We start from the raw sequence: 18,577 nt of genomic DNA on the forward strand, positions 1-18,577 counted from the left end.
ACTAAATGCATGAATAAGTATTCAAGATGGCTATTGTTTCAATTATTTTTCAAGTGATTTTTAAAAATTGTATCTACCTATTAAATTATATTTCCAGTTCTTGCCTGTTTATTAGAGCACAGAGATGAAATGCTCCCTAATATCTTCTTTTTCTCTTTGGGACTTCCTTATCTCTGTCTGTCCAATTTTATCCAACCAAGATCAAACATGACCTGCTGTTTTGAGCTTTCGCCTCCTGTAGATTAAATATATTACAATTCTCCCCAAAACTCCCTTTATGTGGGATTTTATTTAATGAAGGCCCTATTAATCCTCAGTGGTTTCTTTCTTTCCAGACCAGGCTTCTCTTTTTCTTCTATAATCATTTCAAGCACCATTGACTATTATGAAGTATATTTGTAAACACAAATTAATAATGGCTTCAATAAAATAATTTTTACATTGAATATCTTGTATCACTTCTCTGCCACAAAGATAAACATTACACTCATGATTGCTTGTGCCCTACCTAACACTACAGCCAATTTATAGATCATTTACAGCAAAATATGTTGAGAATATTTTGTTGACCTTATTTAGAAATATATTATAAATATTATAAATATCCTGAAAAACTTCTTTGGGGATTTTTTTTTCTTTTGCAGTTTTTTGGCCGGGGCTGGGTTTGAACACATCACCTCCAGCATATGGGGCCAGCACCCTACTCCTTTGAGCCACAGGTGCCACCCATGGGGACATATATTTTTAAAAGTGGTAGCCAATGTAAGGTAAAAAACATTTTCCTTTTATGCCACATATAAAGGAGAAGACTATGGTAACTGTTTAAGTTAAACTTAAAGCAACAGAACCTAACCAGAATGAAAACTTCCTAACATTATTGGGTACCTCAAGTCGTGTAAGTCACTTGTTATTTATGGGTGGGGCTAAACATTTCCATTACCATGTGTGAAGTAGAGTAATGGCCGCCTGAAGATGTCTACATTCTAAATTCCAGAATCTGTGAGAATGCTAGGTTTCATGGCAGAAGAGAATTATAGTTGCAGGGAAATTAAGGTTGCTACTAATCTGACCTTAAAATAAAGACATTATCCTTGATTATGCAAAAGGGACCCAATGTAATCACAAGTCTTTAAAGTAGAAAGAGGCAGAAGAGACAGTAAAAGAAAATGATATGGTGCTGGAAGTAGGGTCAAAGGACTGCTATGTTGCTGGTTTTGAAGATGGAGGAAAGGGAATAGGAACCAAGGAATGTGAGTATCCTCTAGAAGTTAGAAAACAAATAAAAAAAAAAAAAACAGTTTCCAAAAGGAATAATATTTTGATTTTACCTACTGAGACCTATGTCAAAATTATAAACTATAAAACTATATGATGAAAAATTTGTATTTTTTTCTTATTATTTTTTATTGTTAGGGATTCATTGAGGGTACAAGAAACCAGGTTAAACTGATTGCATTTGTTAGGTAAAGTACAATCCTGTTTTAGGCACACACCAAGGCCCCACCCCCCTCCCTCCCTCTCTCTGCTCTTCCTTTCCCTACCCCTCCCACCTTCTTTCTCTCTCTGCTCTCCCCTTCCCCCACCCCCACCATGCCCTTAATTGTCCTCATGTCAAAATTGAGTACATAGGATTCATGCTTCTCCATTCTTGTGATGCTTTACTAAGATTAATGTCTTCCACTTCCATCCAGGTTAATATGAAGGATGTAAAGTCTCCCATTTTTTTTTAATAGCTGAATAGTATTCCATGGTGTACATATACCACAGCTTGTTAATCCATTCCTGGGTTGGTGGGCATTTAGGCTGTTTCCACATTTTGGCGATTGTAAATTGAGCTGCAATAAACAGTCTAGTACAAGTGTCCTTATGATAAAAGGATTTTTTTTCTTCTGGGTAGATGCCTAGTAATGGGATTGCAGGATCAACTGGAAAGTCTAGCTTGAGTGCTTTGAGATTTCTCCATACTTCCTTCCAGAAAGGTTATACTAGCTTGCAGTCCCACCAGCAGTGGAAAAGTGTTCCCTTTTTTCCACATTTATGCCAGCATCTGCAGTTTTGAGATTTTGTGATGTGGGCCATTCTCATTGGAGTTAGATGGCATCTCAGGGTGGTTTTGATTTGCATTTCTCTAATAAGTAGGGATGATGAGCATTTTTTCATATGTTTCTTAGCCATTCATCTGTCTTCTCTGGAGAAGGTTCTATTCATGTCTCTTGCCCATTGATATATGGGATTGTTAGCTTTTTTCATGTGGATTAATTTGAGTTCTCTATAGATCCTAGTTATCAAGCTTTTGTCTGATCAAAATATGCAAATATCATTTCCCATTGTGTAGGTTGTCTATTTGCTTTGGTTGTTGTCTCCTTAGCTGTACAGAAGCTTTTCAGTTTAATGAAGTCCCATTTGTTTATTTTTGTTGTTTTTGCAATTGCCATGGCAGTCTTCTTCATGAAGTCTTTCCCCAGGCCAATATCTTTCCTATGCTTTCTTTGAGGATTTTTATTGTTTCATGCCTTAAATTTAAGTCCTTTATCCATCTTGAATCAATTTTTGTGAGTGGAGAAAGGTGTGGGTCCAGTATCAGTCTTTTACATGTGGATATCCAGTTCTCCTAGCACCATTTATTGAATAAGGAATCTTTCCCAAGGTATGTTCTTGTTTGGTTTATCAAAGATTAGGTGGTTGTAAGATGTTAGTTTCATTTCCTGGTTTTCTATTTGATTCCAAATGTTTATGTCTCTATTTTTGTACCAGCACCATGCTGTCTTGACCACTGTGGCTTTGTAGTACAGCCTAAAATCTGGTATGGTGATGCCCCTAGCTTTATTTTTGTTACAAAGAACTGCCTTAGCTATACGGGTTTTTTTCTCGTTCCATACAAAATGCAGAATCATTTTTTCCAAATCTTAAAAGTACAATGTTGGTATTTTAATAGGAATGGCATTGAATAAGTAGATTGCTTTGGGAAGTATAGACATTTTAACAATGTTGATTCTTCAAAAATTTGTATTATTTTATGCCACTATATATGTGACAATTTTTTATGGCAGTAAATGAGAAATGAATACATCATATATAGTAGTAAGAATAATGCTTTGTTATTAAAGTGTTTGCTTTGTGCTGACTTGCTATCTCCCTTTAATGGAGCTGAATTTTGAGATCTGGGTCACTCAAATATTAAAGTTAAAAAAAATTAAGATTACCGTTAACAGATGATGCTTTTAACTGGAAATACAAAGCAGAAGAAGCATAGAAAACTAAATACATCACTGCAGTTTGATAAGAACATACTCCATGTATAGTTACCGTGGAGTGTTTATCAAGAATGACCTCTTCCTCTAAACCAGGAAGCGAGGAGGTGGGCTTGATGTTCTTTAAGATCTTTAGGCCTGTGAGACTAGATACATTTTTTAAAATAGATTTTAAAAATATCTTTCTCCAAAGAGAAACATTTATTTTTTAATTTAAAAAATATTTTGTTTTAATTTTTAAAATATCTCTTTCTCCAAAGAAGAGATAACTCCCAGGTGTTATGAAAATCCAGAGATTAAAATTTAAGTTGATATTCAAGGTTCCTGAGTAACTCACCACCGTTTGCTGACTGTGTGCCACATATATGCTACATAATGCTTTTTAGATTTCCATATATGTATATGTATATGTATATATGTGTGTGTGTGTGTGTGTGTATAAATATACACAATCGTATATGCATTGTATATCCTATACTAAAGCTCACGACAATGGAATCAAATTGGTATTTTGTTCTGGTTTGAGTCCAATACATCTAAAAAAGATAAGTATTTTATTATAGGTAGAACCAAGACTTGGACACATACTTTTGTGTGATTTCAAATTCTTTCTATTACATTTTAGTAACTTATTTTGTTAGTTTGTTTTACAAATTGTTGTCTTTATAACAAATATTAATGTAGCAAGTAAAGATGACTGCCAACAGAGGTTTATGTAATAAGAACTGTTTAGTTATACAAGGAAATAAAAGGATCGCTAGAAAAAAATCATGTTATCACTGCAATGAGTTTGAGCTAAAATATATCCCATCATTGTATAGCATTAATTCTACAAAACTTTCTCTAAATACGGAGTCTAGGTTTTTAAAAGATATTGACGACTTCATTAGGTACTAACATGAATGGGTCTGAGAATGCAGGTGCCGTCACTCTAACAGATAAACAAGTACTGCCAAAGATCCTACTACGCATTCAACACTATTTTCCATGTATAGTGAATCAAAAAATTAAAAGATGCATATTCCATAGTTAATGAAGTAGGACTGATTACGGCCTGAGTTTTGGATAAGATAAAGCATATCTGGCAAGATCAGAGAGATCTGTTGGAAATAAAGAGATGGGAGGCTGAATAGATGGAGATTAGATCATGAAAGATTTTTTTAAAAACAGCCATAATAGCCCACAGAGATACATAACGTAAGTGATTTAGGAAGGCAATGATAGGATGCCCTGTTAGTAACATTTCTGATAATCCATAGCAAGCAGACTTGAATTTGAAACTACAGCTAGGAGACAGTTATGACCTCTGGGGCCTAATCCGCTCTGCTTTATACAGTTTCATTATAAATGAAGCTGAAAATCTTTGGTCGTAGTAATTTACACAACATTATTTCCCATCCTTAAAATGTAGATTAAAATACGAAACTTATTCCTTTAAAAAAATAACTTGACTTTGTATTTTTCCAGCCTTTTGTGAAATTATATTATAAAAGTTGTGCATATATACACCTATTTAAATAGCAATTCAACAGCTTACGATGTACTTCATACCTATTTTCTAACTTGAGGTCCCAAATAACCCCAGGAGATAGATAAGAAAGTAGCCGTATGCTCATTTTGAACCTGTGGTAAGGGAGGTTCCAATTGTTAAGGGGAGAATTCAGGATAAGAATCCATCTTCTGCCTTTTCATCTCTCACTGACAATATCTTCACAACCATAATCACTTTGGAAATGTAAATAAATCAGTCACCTCTCCTCTTGGCTGGAATATCAGTTCTCTGCTCCCTGTAAACTATTTGATTATCGCGCATGAGATTTCAAATGCATTTTTATCAAGGTTTACAGCAAATTTTTGTTGGTACTGAGGTATCTACTTGTACTGCTGTTACCACATTCCAGTACTAGTACGGTTCATAATTTTTTAAGAGATTAGAGTTTACTTTTCATCTTTGGAAATCTGAGTGCCTTCTATTTTCCCCTTATGGAATTGAAGACACAAAACAAAAGCCAACCTGACTGTGAGCTAACACATGGATGGTTTCCTTGGTAACATATGTGTGAAAGACTGCAAAATCTTCCCCATTTCCATTTGTGCTTTCACCGTGGCCAAACTGCTCATACGGGAGTGCCTGTGTGACAGCAAGCCATTTTGTGTATGAGTAAGTGCTTCTAAGAGACAGGGTGAGGGTGAGGGCAAAAACGTGTTTATCCAAAAGCAAGTGTATGAGAGAAATGAACCCTTGACAATGAGAGTGGGGGCGGGGGCATGAAACCCGAGTTCCTTTTTGAGCTCTAAGTGTGATGAAAGGAACACTGAAGTGAAGATAGCAGCACATAGAAGAAAATTATTTTAGTTCTAAAATGAAGATCACAATCCAAATCTCTTTATTGGTTTTTATTATTTATAGTACTAATGAGTGGCTGTGTTCTGGGGTTTACCCAGCAGTGAAATGATTCTTCAGAAATTCGTGAAATTTTTTTGTTTTCAATTGCAGGTGTAAACCAACTACGTTTATAGTCTGCTGATAATATTTGACATTTATGCATCCTCACTATGTGTCAGGTATGTTTCCAGGGTCTCACATGCATTATTTTAATGAATATTGCATAGATGCCACAATAATCTTAAGAGGAAGACTTTTTTTTTTCTTTTTTAGATACAATAACTCAGGTTTAGAAAGGATAAGGAATTAGTCCAAGGTAACCCAGGCAGGATATAGTGGAGTGAGGATTTTGACTTAAGTGTCTTGTTTCACAGGCACACCTTTTACAAGGGAGCAACAGTGCTGCCCCAAAGCCTTGACTATGATAACACGACCAAAAGGGAATACAGCATGCTTGAAGTCTGTATGTTGATATCTTTGGTTCATTTTTTTTTCTGTATATTGTTTAAGATTTTACCACATATTTGAACTAATAAAATAAAACTTGTAACACGATTTGGGAGTCTTAACATCACAATTATACGTCTGCTCTTGGCAAGCTAGAGAAGGTGGCAGACAAATGCAATTCAACAGGATGAGAAGCAGAGGTATTTGAAAAGCAGAAGCAAGGCATTTGAAAAACAGAAGTACAAAACAGAACAGAACTCACACTTTTGTCAAATAAAAAAGAATGGGGAAGTCAGGTGGAATGCAAGCTGGAATGATTCTAGATTAGAGCTGGTTACACAGAGATGGTCACCAACCTAATCAGTTCCCCTTCTCCAATTGTGTATATAGGTACTTCTTAAATAATAAATAAAAAAATAATAATAACAGAGCATTTGAGAAAAATAGAATTTGGCTCACTTACTCATAACTTAAGGAACTCTAACCAGTAAATTAGTCCAAACATATAACTATTTCGATGAATGCATTGGAAGTTAAAATGAAACTTATTAATATAGACACATAAACTTCCAACAAATACAAAACTACTATAATAAATATAGAACTTTACCAGAATGAAATAAGTGAAGATAACTAGATGGAAAGTTGTATAAGATAGTATTGCTACAGCTAAGTAATAGAAATAAGAGTAAAAGCACAAAGATTGGTATTTGTTACAGGTATGTATTTTATATTTGGTTTTCTCTATATTTAGAATATTTCACAATTTTTTAAAAATAGACCTAAAAAAGTAAATTCCAATGAAACCATACTTTAGTGTTACTGGAAGAATACATTAAAATAAATATAAACTCATCACTATAGATTTAATCAGGGTACTTTCACCAGTATCTTTTTAGATGTGTTTATAACTTATTTAAACTATAACTCTCTCTATTTTTTAAAGTGACTCCTTTATTTCTCAGAAATTTCTCTGACCTTTCTCATGAGCTATTCCTACCTACAGGGCAGAAGAAACACATGTATAGACACAACAAAAACTAGTCAAATCATCTTCAAAATTTAGTCCAGTTGGGCCAGGCGCGGTGGCTCACACCTGTAATCCTAGCACTCTGGGAGGCCGAGGTGGGTGGATAGGTTGAGCTCACAAGTTCAAGACCAGCCTGAGAAAAAATGAGACTCCCATCTCTACTGAAAAAAAGTAGAAAAACTGAGGCAAGAGGATCACTTGAGCCTGAGTTGGAGGTTGCTGTGAGCTATGACGCAACAGCACTCTACCCAGAGTGATAGCTTAAGACTCTGACTCAAAAAAAAAAAAACAAAAAAAAAAAAACCAGTACTCTATCTGGTTTAACACAGGAGCTGTGGAATGATTGTTTAGCCTGACTGAAGTTCCCTTTCCCCCATGCTCCTATTCAAATTGGCACTGGGCTGTGGGAGAGAGGAAAATCTTAAATACCTGATTTCAAGGCACGATTAGGAGGACGCCTTTGTCTCGTACTGATCCTTACTTGAGCTCCAGCTGGCATCCTCTGAGCTATAGTTGGATGGATTGCAAACCTGGGGCTTCTCTGTTCACAGCTCCTGGAGTCTGTGGTGGAGGAAACCATGGCATATTCTCTGACTCAGCCAGGGCTTTGGACCCTCACCTTGCCAACTCTCCCTCCCCCTTCTTCTAGTCCTCCAGATGTTTCTGAGTGTCTGCCACATACTTTGTCTAGCCTGTGGCATGGGGCATCAATGCTGTGACCCCTGTGGTGTAATCTTATGCCCCCACCCCCACCCCTGCTACTGTGAACCTCTGGAAGGCCTGTGGGCTTTCAATTACCATGCAGGGAACTGAGGAAAGCTCACTGGCAAGAGAGAGACTCCCTCTGCCAAAACTCTCCCGAAGCTGCCTTACATTGACTGAGAACCGTCAGGTACAGAATTTTCCTCACAGAATCCTACCCCTGATTCAAAGGGAAGGCACCTTACCCTGGATATTTCCCATTTATTAAACATGCCTCTACTTCTCCAGGCCAAAGTTTGCAGAAGCAACGGGACTTGGGCATACCTGCCTTCCATTTCTCTGTCTCTGTCATCTTATCATGAATCACTTGGCCAGAAGGGACAGACTTTTGCTTTTGCTTTCAGTTTAGTCAAAACTTTCCTTTACACTAATTGCTCTTCCCATTGAGGTGGTAGCCATCCTCTCTCCTCTCAGACTTTACCTCTTTCATGTTTACATGGATGGAGCTGGAACATATTCTTCTTAGTAAAGTGTCTCAAGAATGGAAGAAAAAGTACCCAATGTACTCACCCTTATTATGAAACTAATGTAGGACCTTCACATGAAAGCTATAACCCAGTAACAACCTAAGAATAAGGAGAAGGGGGAAAGGGAGGGGAGGGAGGGCGGAGGTAGGTGGAGGTAGGTGGATTAATGGGATTACACCTGCGGTGCATCTTACAAGGGTATATGTGAATCCTAGTAAATGTGGAATGTAAAGGTCTTAGCAAAATAACTAAGAAAATGCTATGAAAGCTATGTTAACTAGTGTGATGAAAATGTGTCAAACGGTCTATGAACCAAGTGTATGGTGCCCCATGATCATATTAATGTACACAGCTATGATTTAATAAAAATAAAAAAAAATTAAAAAAACCCAAAAAACAAAATAAAAGAAAGAGGAGATTCAAACCTACTAATGGATAAGAAATATAATTTAAGAAATTCAAATACAGCTGTTTCACATTTTTGCTTCCATCTTTTGTTTGAAGAAAGGTTTGGTTTTACAGTTTAAAAATTGGATATAGAGAAAAGTGAATAAAATCAGGGAGTTTTTTGAGGTAGAGCAAAAGATAGAAAGTCAAACTAGTGATTTCTAATAACACGAATTAAATAGCAGAATAGCCTTGTAAAGATACGAAGGAGTGACTCAAACATTGGTATTCAGAGCTCCAGTTTTTATAGTAGAAAGAAACATAAATGTGGTTAAGACCAGGAAATACAGATTCAAGTAGGGTCTTAAGGCACTGATATCCAGAAAGAATCCAAGTGTGAGGGTAAATGGCAGTGAGAGGTGTAGGAAAAGGAATGAATGATAAAGATCATGCAATTAAAAGTCTATAGTAAGAATATTGAGATAAAAGTAGAAATTCATTCATCTATATAAAATATTAAATCATCTTACTCTACTCTAGTATTTATTAAAAATGAATAAACACACATAAGGAGTACAGCTGCTTCCACTTCATGTATTTCATTTTATGAATACCTAGAAGACAATGTAAAAAAAGAAAACTAAGCCCCTTTTTAAAATCAGTGTCTCTTTTCTTCTTCACTGACAGGGATGGTATGCTGCTTGGGAATGATAACAGTGTTAATAGATGACAGAGAAAGGAGGGCCTCTCTGTTCTGATTTTCCTTCTGCTTTTATTTCTAGCAAATAACTTAGAATAGATAAAAATAGAACAAATATTATGAAATAGAAATTGAAATCCAAGTTAGCCAAGGAATCGAAGAGGAAACCTACTTTCATTGAGTTCAAATATCTGATTCTAATAGACATACAGAATGCTTTGTGAATTCACAAAATAATTGTTTAAAGTCATGACAGGAAATTAAGGAGTGAGAAAGAATGAAAAGGGCACCAGAAAAAAGTAAATAAAAAAATCAAATCTACTATCAAAGCCAAGAAAATGGTTGATGTTACTGTAACAAAAAACTATTAGATAGATTGTATTGATAAAAGTAGTGGTTTGGACCTTTGTTTGAATATGGTGACAGAACTCAGCATGTTATTCTTCTCTTCCTGGGAAGTCTTCATAAACATCAAGGAGATGTAACAAAATATAAACATCTTTTGTTGGGGGTGAGGGCAAAACTAGTCATCAATTAAAACCACAAATTCTCAAATAGTTGGGTGAATTTCAACAGAGGAGAAATAGAATAGGTATGTGCATGAAAAAAAGTGAAGGGAAAAGTACTCCATGAAGATAGTTGACATTGGCTATGGATTTCAGGAAGAATCAGCAAAAACACCGCTATTTAAACTGAGGATCATATCCTGAAATGGAATATCAAAATTCACAGTATATAACATCAAGAACAGGGTGACATAGTCTTTATGTTGGGAAAAAACAATCCATTACTACTTATTCTTGTTGGCTAGGGTGAAGTAACACCTCAACAATTCTCTGGCTGATCAGAGTCATAAGAATGTCCCTTTCCCTACATGAAACTTCTGAAAATAGGTGATCCAGAAAAGAAAGAAACACAAGAGGAAAATAAACAAAACCCCCCAAGCTGCTCTAAATGAAGAATAATTTTTTAAAAGGCATAGGGTGAGAGGAACAGAAAAAGAAAGTGGCAGAGAAAGGATATTATAGTAACTGGTGGATTTAAATCCCCTGCCCCCATTTATATCCTGGTAGATACGGTGCACTTAATAGATAGTGATGGTATTCTCTAAGCAACTTGACAGATAAGGTCACTTACAGAGAATGAAAGAGCCAGGCTAGTCTTAGTTTTCTCCATGTACCATTAAACATGAAGTAGAGTCATACCTCTGAAATAAAAAGGTGTAAACAAAGATTTTATACCAAGTGTACTTGTATTTGAGAAAAACATGTTATTGATCAATCATCATGATCATACAAGAACCAGGCAATAAAATGTCCCTGTGAGTCTTTCTTAAAAAGATAAAACCACCTAACCAAGAGATAATTGGGTAACTTTGTCTTGAAGACACATATGAATATACAGTATACTTGTATTTTGTGGTAAGGGGATATAATATTGCTAATGTCAGGAAACAGATTTAATTATATGAATGTTTAGTTTTAAAGGTAAAATTAGAACAAACATGAAAACCTTCTTAAACTAGAAATACACTCATGCAAGTAAGGGGAACACAGTAAAGGATTTAGTCAAATCTATAAAACACATTTTAAAATAATCTACTGAGGAAAAGAATCACTATTTAATAAATGGTGCTGGGAGAACCCGTTAGCCACGTGTAGAAGACTGAAACTGGACACACACTTCTCACCATTGACAAAAATTGATTTTTGCTGAACAAAATTTTAAATTTATGACACAAAACAATAAAATATCTAGAAGAGAGTGTGGGGGAAATGCTTGAAAATAATGGCCTGGGAAAAGATTTTATGAGGAGGAACCCCCCCACCCCACCCCACACAATTGCAGCAACACCAAAAATAAATAAATGCGATTTGATCAAGCTAAAAATCTTCTGGGGTTCCACAAGCAAATCTTCTAAGGGTTCCACAACCAAACTAAACAGACAGCCTTCAGAATGGCAGAAGATTTTTGCATGTTATGAATCTGACAAAGGCCGGATGATGAAAATCTACAGAGAACTCAAATTAATCAACAAGAAATGAACAAACTACCCAATTTCTAAGTGGGCACTTGAACAGAAACTTCTCCGAAGAAGACGAATGGCCAAGAAACACATGAAAAATGCTTATTGCCTTTAACCATCAAAGAAATGCAAATCAAAACCACTCTGAGATATCAACTAACTCCAGTAAGAGTAGCCCACATCACAAAATCCCAAATTTGCAAATGCTGGTGTGGATGTGGAGAGGAGGGAACACTTCTACATTGCTGGTGGGACTGAAAACTAATACAGCCTTTATGAAAAGAAGTATGGAGAATTCTCAAAGAACTAAAAGTATACTTTCCATTTGATTCCACAATCCCATTACTAGGTATCTACCCAGAAGAACAAAAATCATTTTACCACAAAGATATTTGCACCAGAATGTTTGTTGCAGCTCAATTCACAATTGCCAAGTCGTGGAAGCAACCCAAATGCCCATCAACCCATGAATGGATTAACAAACTGTGGCATACGCACACCATGGAACACTATTCAGCCATAAGAAAAGATGGAGACTTACATCCTTTATGTTTACCTGGATGAAGTTGAAACACATTCTTCTCAGTAAAGTATTTAAAGAATGGGGAAAAAAATAACCAAAGTACTCAATACTAAGATGAAACTAACATATAAACAATTACATGTCCACATGATGAATAAAACACAAATATAGTATAGTAAGGGGGGAGGGGAGAGGGGAGAAAGGGGAGGAGAGAAGGGGAAGGGAGGTTGGTGGGAGGAGGGAGGGCAATTGGCAGGATATCCCCTAATGTAGACAAAGTAAGGTTGTACAGCACCCCCCTGGGGTGAAGGGCTCAACTGCAATGTGAACTTTACCTTGGAAGTGAGAGCAATGTAACCTAAAAATTTGTACCTTCATAGCAATTTGAAATAAAGCAAAGAAAAAGTAAATAAAATAAGTTACAAAAGATATTTAAAAGTATAATGGAGTTGTATAACACTGTAAATATACTAAGTGCCAGTATATTTTTCACTTTAAAGTGGTTAATTTTACATTATGTGAATATGATCTTAATTTTTAAAAAATACAAAAGAATTGAACATTTTTATCGTAGTATTTAACCTCAATGTTCTATGCTCACCTATTGAAAGGAAAAAATCTGAATGGAACACAGAATAAAACCCAACTGTAATGAATGAAAAGACAGTCTAAGGAAAAGTGTTCAAAAAGATTAAAGTTAAAAAGAATTAACAAATGTGCAAGTGAAAATGAACAAATAAAAAAATAACATTCTTAAGATTAGGCAAAAGTCTTATTCTGAAAAAAACATATTGTAGGAGACAACGTAGAGTGTTTTACAAGGTGGAAAGTACTAATGCAAAAATTATTAAATACCTTCATCAAACAGTAGGTCTTCACATTAATAAAGGAAAAACCTCCTAGGTACACTTTGGAAATGGGTGATCCATTCCACTAGTTGGTTGAGCGTATTCTCTGAAATCCATCTGGTTTCTGCAGGGTCCACACTGGTAAATTAAACAGAAATATACTAGGTACAGCTATCTTTGCATTTTTGTTTTCATGGTAGCACTAACATCTTTCATCCCCCATGGCAGCGTTTTCCACCTTTTTATCTTACAGCATACTTAAATATGTAGTTAAACTTCCACAGGACACTTAAATTATGCTAGTCAAATATTTTTTAAAAGGGTCAAAAAAGATATACTTACTGTGCTTTGAATTTCTTTTGAAAATAATTTCATTAATGATCTTTAAAAATGTTCATGGCACACTTAAATTCCTATATACAGGTTGAAAATACAGTATTGTTTTTTTAAATTACTATTTAGGCTGGTGGAATGAGGAGAACTTTAGAGGTTCCTACTTGGCGTCTGCCACTGTAATAGTTCTAATCCACAGCCAGCGGCCCAATGTGTTGCTCCAAGTCCTTACAATTTCTTTATACACTCAGATACTGGACTCATGACCCCTGTGTGGATCTACAGACACAAATGCACTCAATATTAACTGGACAAAAATGGACACAATGAATGTTTTGAACTCCAGACATTGATGTCAACTCAGGATTTATGTCAATTGTCCTCTAAGTGTCTATATTTCCTTTTCTCCCAGTATGCAGTTATCCAAGTAAATGGCTGTAGGTCCCGATGGGATACAAATGAGGGGAAATCACTACCAAGAAAAGTTGCTACAGGATTTTAGGCTCTTTCTTCCAAAGGACCGACTTACCTCTTCGGGGTCTAGATCTAAAAACTGGTTGAGGCCCTGGAACTGAAAAGGCCAGGGCCTTTTGTGTCTTTTTATTGCAGCAAACATGCTCAGCCCTTTCCTCCATTCTTGCCTTTTTCTGGCTGTGGATGTGAATCAGCACTCTCGTCTGTACGTGCTCTGTTAACCAACTCCACGATCCCTGAGGGTCAGTCTTCTTTGGCTGTGCTCCTGTCTTGCTAGTCATTATGGTAATTGTGGTATATTGGCTTCTGGCAGTTAAGCTCTGCCACCTGGCCTCTGTTACATTGGAGCCCCATCATTTCCGTGAATTTAAATGAGGTCTGTGACCTCTCTCAGCCCTGGCCTGCAGAGGACAGCCACCACTGAACTTCTGTGTGATTCTGGCATCTGTGGGTTCCCGATGGCCTGGGTGATTGTGTGTCCTCTGGGCCTTCTCTTGGAACATAATCCTCTGGAAAAGTCTTCTGGCTGCACACAATGTATCACGCCAAAATGCTCCCTGCCATCAGTTTCATTATTCCTTTTCTCTACTGACTGTAAGGGCAACTCAGGTGTTTCCACTTCGCTCAGCTTGAGCCATTATTTTTTCTGTGCTTCTATAATGCACCTGTCAGTGACTTTGCTCTCTGGGATCCTCTGGGGTCCTTGCCAGTGTGTTAGTTCCTATGTCCCAAATAGGCGATGCCCACTCAATGAATTTTTGCTTATTCAGAATTATGTTCTTATCTGCTTAGTCAAGCCTCCTCAAAACCCAAACCTAGGGTTTGTCAGATCTCTTGGATCCTATTAGTACATTATGTCTACATCTGGCAGTTATTAGAGTGTATAATCTCTTCCCCTGAGTCACGCTCAGCACATTCTCAGTTAGGCTATGCTGAGATTTTTCTCTTAGTTATCTGCCTAGAAGCCAGAAGAGAAGTGGAAACAGAGAGAGTGGCAATTTGTGGAGGTGTGGAGGGTCTGCAGAATCTTCCAGCTCTTACTAGGGAGGGGTACTAGAACTCTTACTAGAGGCCCTAGGATCTGTGCATGCTGAGTAGAGCCAACACCACCAGAGGCAATCAGTAAGAGATCCTGTCCGTGGGACCCCACATCAGGGCCTTGACAAAACTTAACATAACAAACCTGTCCTGGCTGATGAGTCTCTGGAGCTCTGTGTCTGTCAAAGTTCAGGTATGCTTTTCATTTATATTCCCTCTTCCACTCTTCCTGGTGTTCCCCTCCACTGGGATATTTTCCAAGGTTACCATCCCTGAGATTCTTCAGCCATCAAGCTACTGTCCTCAGCCAGGAACTAGCCATGTCCCACTGACCGCTCAAGATGGTTTCCTCTCTGCTCATGGAGTGCTGAATGAGTCAATTCCCAAATCCCGTCTGACTGCTTGGTTTCTTAGACCACTCTCAGTACTGCTTGTGTAATTCAGGTGCTCTGAGTAGCAGATGCCAAATGGAATTGGTTGCAAGAGCTTAAAGGAGACGAAGGAGAGAGAGAGGCTTCAGATTGCAAGTAGCAAATCTGATGCATATTAAAGGAAAGGGGAAAGAAAGCTAGGGTAGGAAGTGTCTCAGACTAGGTAGCACAGTTCTAAGACAGTTTTGGCTAAAGAGAGGGTGGGGTGGGGGAGCAATGGGAGCCCAGGAGATACATGACCATTATGTAAATGATACTACTATGCAAGTTGAATTGGTAGATTCAGATGGGCAGGGAGCTGGAGCTGTCTGTCGACTATTCTTCATATAGTTGAGTATTCACATGGCACATTTTCATAGGTACCATATGCACTGAGTGTGACCAAGTGACTTTAACTGGGGTAAATACAGTGTTAAAGTTTGTATTTAAAAAATCAATTCTATTATAACTAGGGTGACAGACATAGTTGCAAGAGAAATTTGTTTAATGTATAAGTCTGAGGATTCTAACTCTTCACGTTCTCAATAGTAAACGACAGTGAGGAGGTGGCTCCCTTCCACGTGATTGACATCTTATACTGTGCTTGTTGAAATATGTTGAAATATTGCATCCACTTCCCAAAGAGTAACAGCCCTATTGTTACTCCTGCTCATGAGATCTCATCGCAAGTTTGCGCCAAGTCCTGTGTGACAAACTGGACTCTACACAGAGGAGAGCAACATGAAGATTTTGTCAAAGGAATGGTTGAAGGAAATAGAATATTTAATATTTAGTTGGTAGAAAAAAATAACACTTTCAAATATTTGAAGATTGTCTTATGGAAGAGAGAAAAGACTTGTTTTGTTTTGCTCCAGGGAGCAGAATTAATAACAATGAGAGATAATTACAGGAAGACAGGTTACAGCTGTAAAAGAAAAAATCTCTGAAACAATTAGAATTATTCAACATTTGAATAGACAAATCCATTCCATTACACTGTAAATTTCTAGTCGCTGGCGAGATGACCACTTCTCAGGGATGTTCTAGAATTTATACTTGCATTTGGAAGAGACTAGGTCTGATCTTTAAGTTCTCTTCCTACTCAAATATTTCATGATTCAACAACTTAAATATATAGGAAATAATAAAGCATTACGGGAATTTTCCTTTTTGGTCAACTGTAATTGCAGGGAAATTTTGCTGATATATTTAAGAAGAAAAGCTTGAAAAATCTAATGCAGTACGATCTATAGAATTAAAACATACTTAGTATACTTGCTACTATTGAAATATTAACATTTTGCAGCTTTGATAGTGTTTTTCTGGGATAAACTTCTAAAATCAATTAGTTCATTTTATAGATTAGGAAACAGGCTCTGACTTGATCAATTTCTTACATCATCTCTTACATGGACCTCGAACTACATCCTGGACATCAGATTTCAAATCCCATAACACCGTGCTATTAATATTACTTTGATTTGTCTAAAGATCCAAGTTCTTGTTTAGATAAACTAAATGGAGACAAAATAAATAGTTCATTCATTTGAACATGGCAAGTAATTAATTACTTATTAACTTAATTCAATAGGGATTAAATCAGCACCAACTGTGTGACCTAACATTGTTCTCAGTACTGTGGGGGATATGTTTGGTTTTTCTCTTCTTGACCTTCAAGCACTTTGTAGTTTCTTGTTAGAGAGATGAAACTTACATAGAGAAATACCTAGCAAAAAATTATTGACAATTTTAATTTTATAAAACGTATTAAATAAATCCTTTCTTAAGTACAATCATTGGGTTCAGGAAGTTGTGTTCTTGGTTTTTAGTATGCTCTTGGCCAGAGAATGACCAGACCCACCAGGTAAGACAAGCATGAAACGAAGTTTATTGAAACAAAGTTTATTGAGGAAAAGGATAGATAGGTTTACTGAGCAAGATAGGTTCACCCTAGACAATAACGGTCTCCCTTGTGACAGAAAAGGGCTTGGTAATAGTCTGGGGTCCAGTTTTACACTATTTGACTTGGGCCCTTCTTGTGCTTCAGAGATCACCATGGAACCACTTTGGTGGACAGTAGTGATGTGATAATTAGCTTTAAGTTACTCTAGATGACTTTCCAAATTCTATTGTTGGAAGCTGCCTGGCCTTTGGGCTGGGGATACCCTGCATCCTTTTGCAGATTAGCAGAGTTTCCTCCTGCCCCAGGTTGCAGTTGCTTAGGATAGTATTGCAGTGGGAAAGCTCAAAGACCTGCCTTTGTCCTTTTTCATAGGTGGGGCAATTGCTGGAGGCAGCACCCATGCGGAGTACTCGCTTTGTCCCCTAGGAGAGTCTCAAAGGTCCCTTGCTATCTACCTAACACTATGAAAGATTTTTAAAACTTAACTTTTTGGTGAAGCTTAAAAGCATACGTACTGATGTACTGGGACTTGTTTGTTTGTTTGTTTTTGGTCCAAACTGTCAAGTTTCTGGGAACTCTGCCATCCTTCTTCTTCCCTTGTGCGCCTCCCTCATCTGCGAGTTTTACGGGAGCAGTAAGCCATTTTTAAAGGAGGTGTTTTCTCTAGCCAAATTCCTCCGTCTAGTGATTGCTTTTTAAGCCACACTTCCCAAGGACATTTCTTTTCTGGAAATTTGGGTCTTGGGAAAGAGACATTTTAATTAGACCAGTTTTTCTCACATTGGGTGAAGTTGGAATTTGGAAATCCAAAGCTAGACCATCAGCACTTAGACCTCAGGTTTCAGCTATTCCAGAAGTCCAGTTGCAACTTCAGTTTGGTTGTTTGACTATTCCTTGGATTCTATAAAATACCCTTTCTTCCTTGAATTCTGCCAATACATTCTCTCTCTTTCTTTTTTGCTAAAGCTGGCTCAAGTGAGGTTTCTGAAACTCACAACAGGAAGAGTCCTAGCAAATATAAAATATATACAGAACTAATGCTGACACAACATATGTCTCATGTTCAAATAGGGACAATGTATCATAGTGGAGAGATTGCTAATCAGAAGTGAGATGGTCTAGGTATGACTAGATAAGCTTTGACCTTCTCTAATTGCCTCATTTGTAAAGTTGGAGGATTTCATGTGCTTTTAAAACTTACTTAGAGAAAACTCTCTTCAAATAAAATCATACTAATAAACCAATATATTAAATGGACAGGAAGATGCATAGTTTGAATATCTGTCTCCTACAAATCTCATGCTGAAATTCCCCAATGTTGCAGTATTGAGAAATGGAGCCTTTAAGAAGTGATTGATCCATGAAAGCTCTGTCCTCCGAAATGGATTAATCCATTAATGGATTAAGGAGCTAATGGATTAATGGGTCATCACAGGAGTGGGACTGGTGGCTTTATAAGAAGTGATAGAGAGACCTGGGCTAGCATGCCCAGCCTCCTATAGAATCTGCAGCGTCCAGTCAGCAGGAAGATACTCACTAAATGTGGTCCTGCAACCTTGGACTTCTCAGGCTCCATAACTGCAAAGAAGAAA

The 18,577-nt window shown here is 37.0% G+C and overlaps 1 protein-coding gene across 2 annotated transcripts in view; it reads left to right on the forward strand.

Moving 5' to 3' along the window:
* Nucleotides 1–18,577, forward strand: part of CPNE8 (copine 8) — a 308,616-nt gene that overhangs the window by 265,545 nt on the left and 24,494 nt on the right. The window contains exon 20 of one of the 2 annotated variants that reach the window (XR_008373258.1): nt 5,749–5,816. The exons of the other annotated variant lie outside the window; for it this stretch is intronic. The gene's annotated coding sequence lies outside the window, so the exon portion shown is untranslated. The remainder of the gene's footprint in view (nt 1–5,748; nt 5,817–18,577) is intronic. 2 annotated transcript variants of the gene reach the window in all.

The sequence above is a fragment of the Nycticebus coucang genome, chromosome 12 (genome assembly GCF_027406575.1).
Source record: "Nycticebus coucang isolate mNycCou1 chromosome 12, mNycCou1.pri, whole genome shotgun sequence".
NCBI lineage: Eukaryota > Metazoa > Chordata > Mammalia > Primates > Lorisidae > Nycticebus > Nycticebus coucang.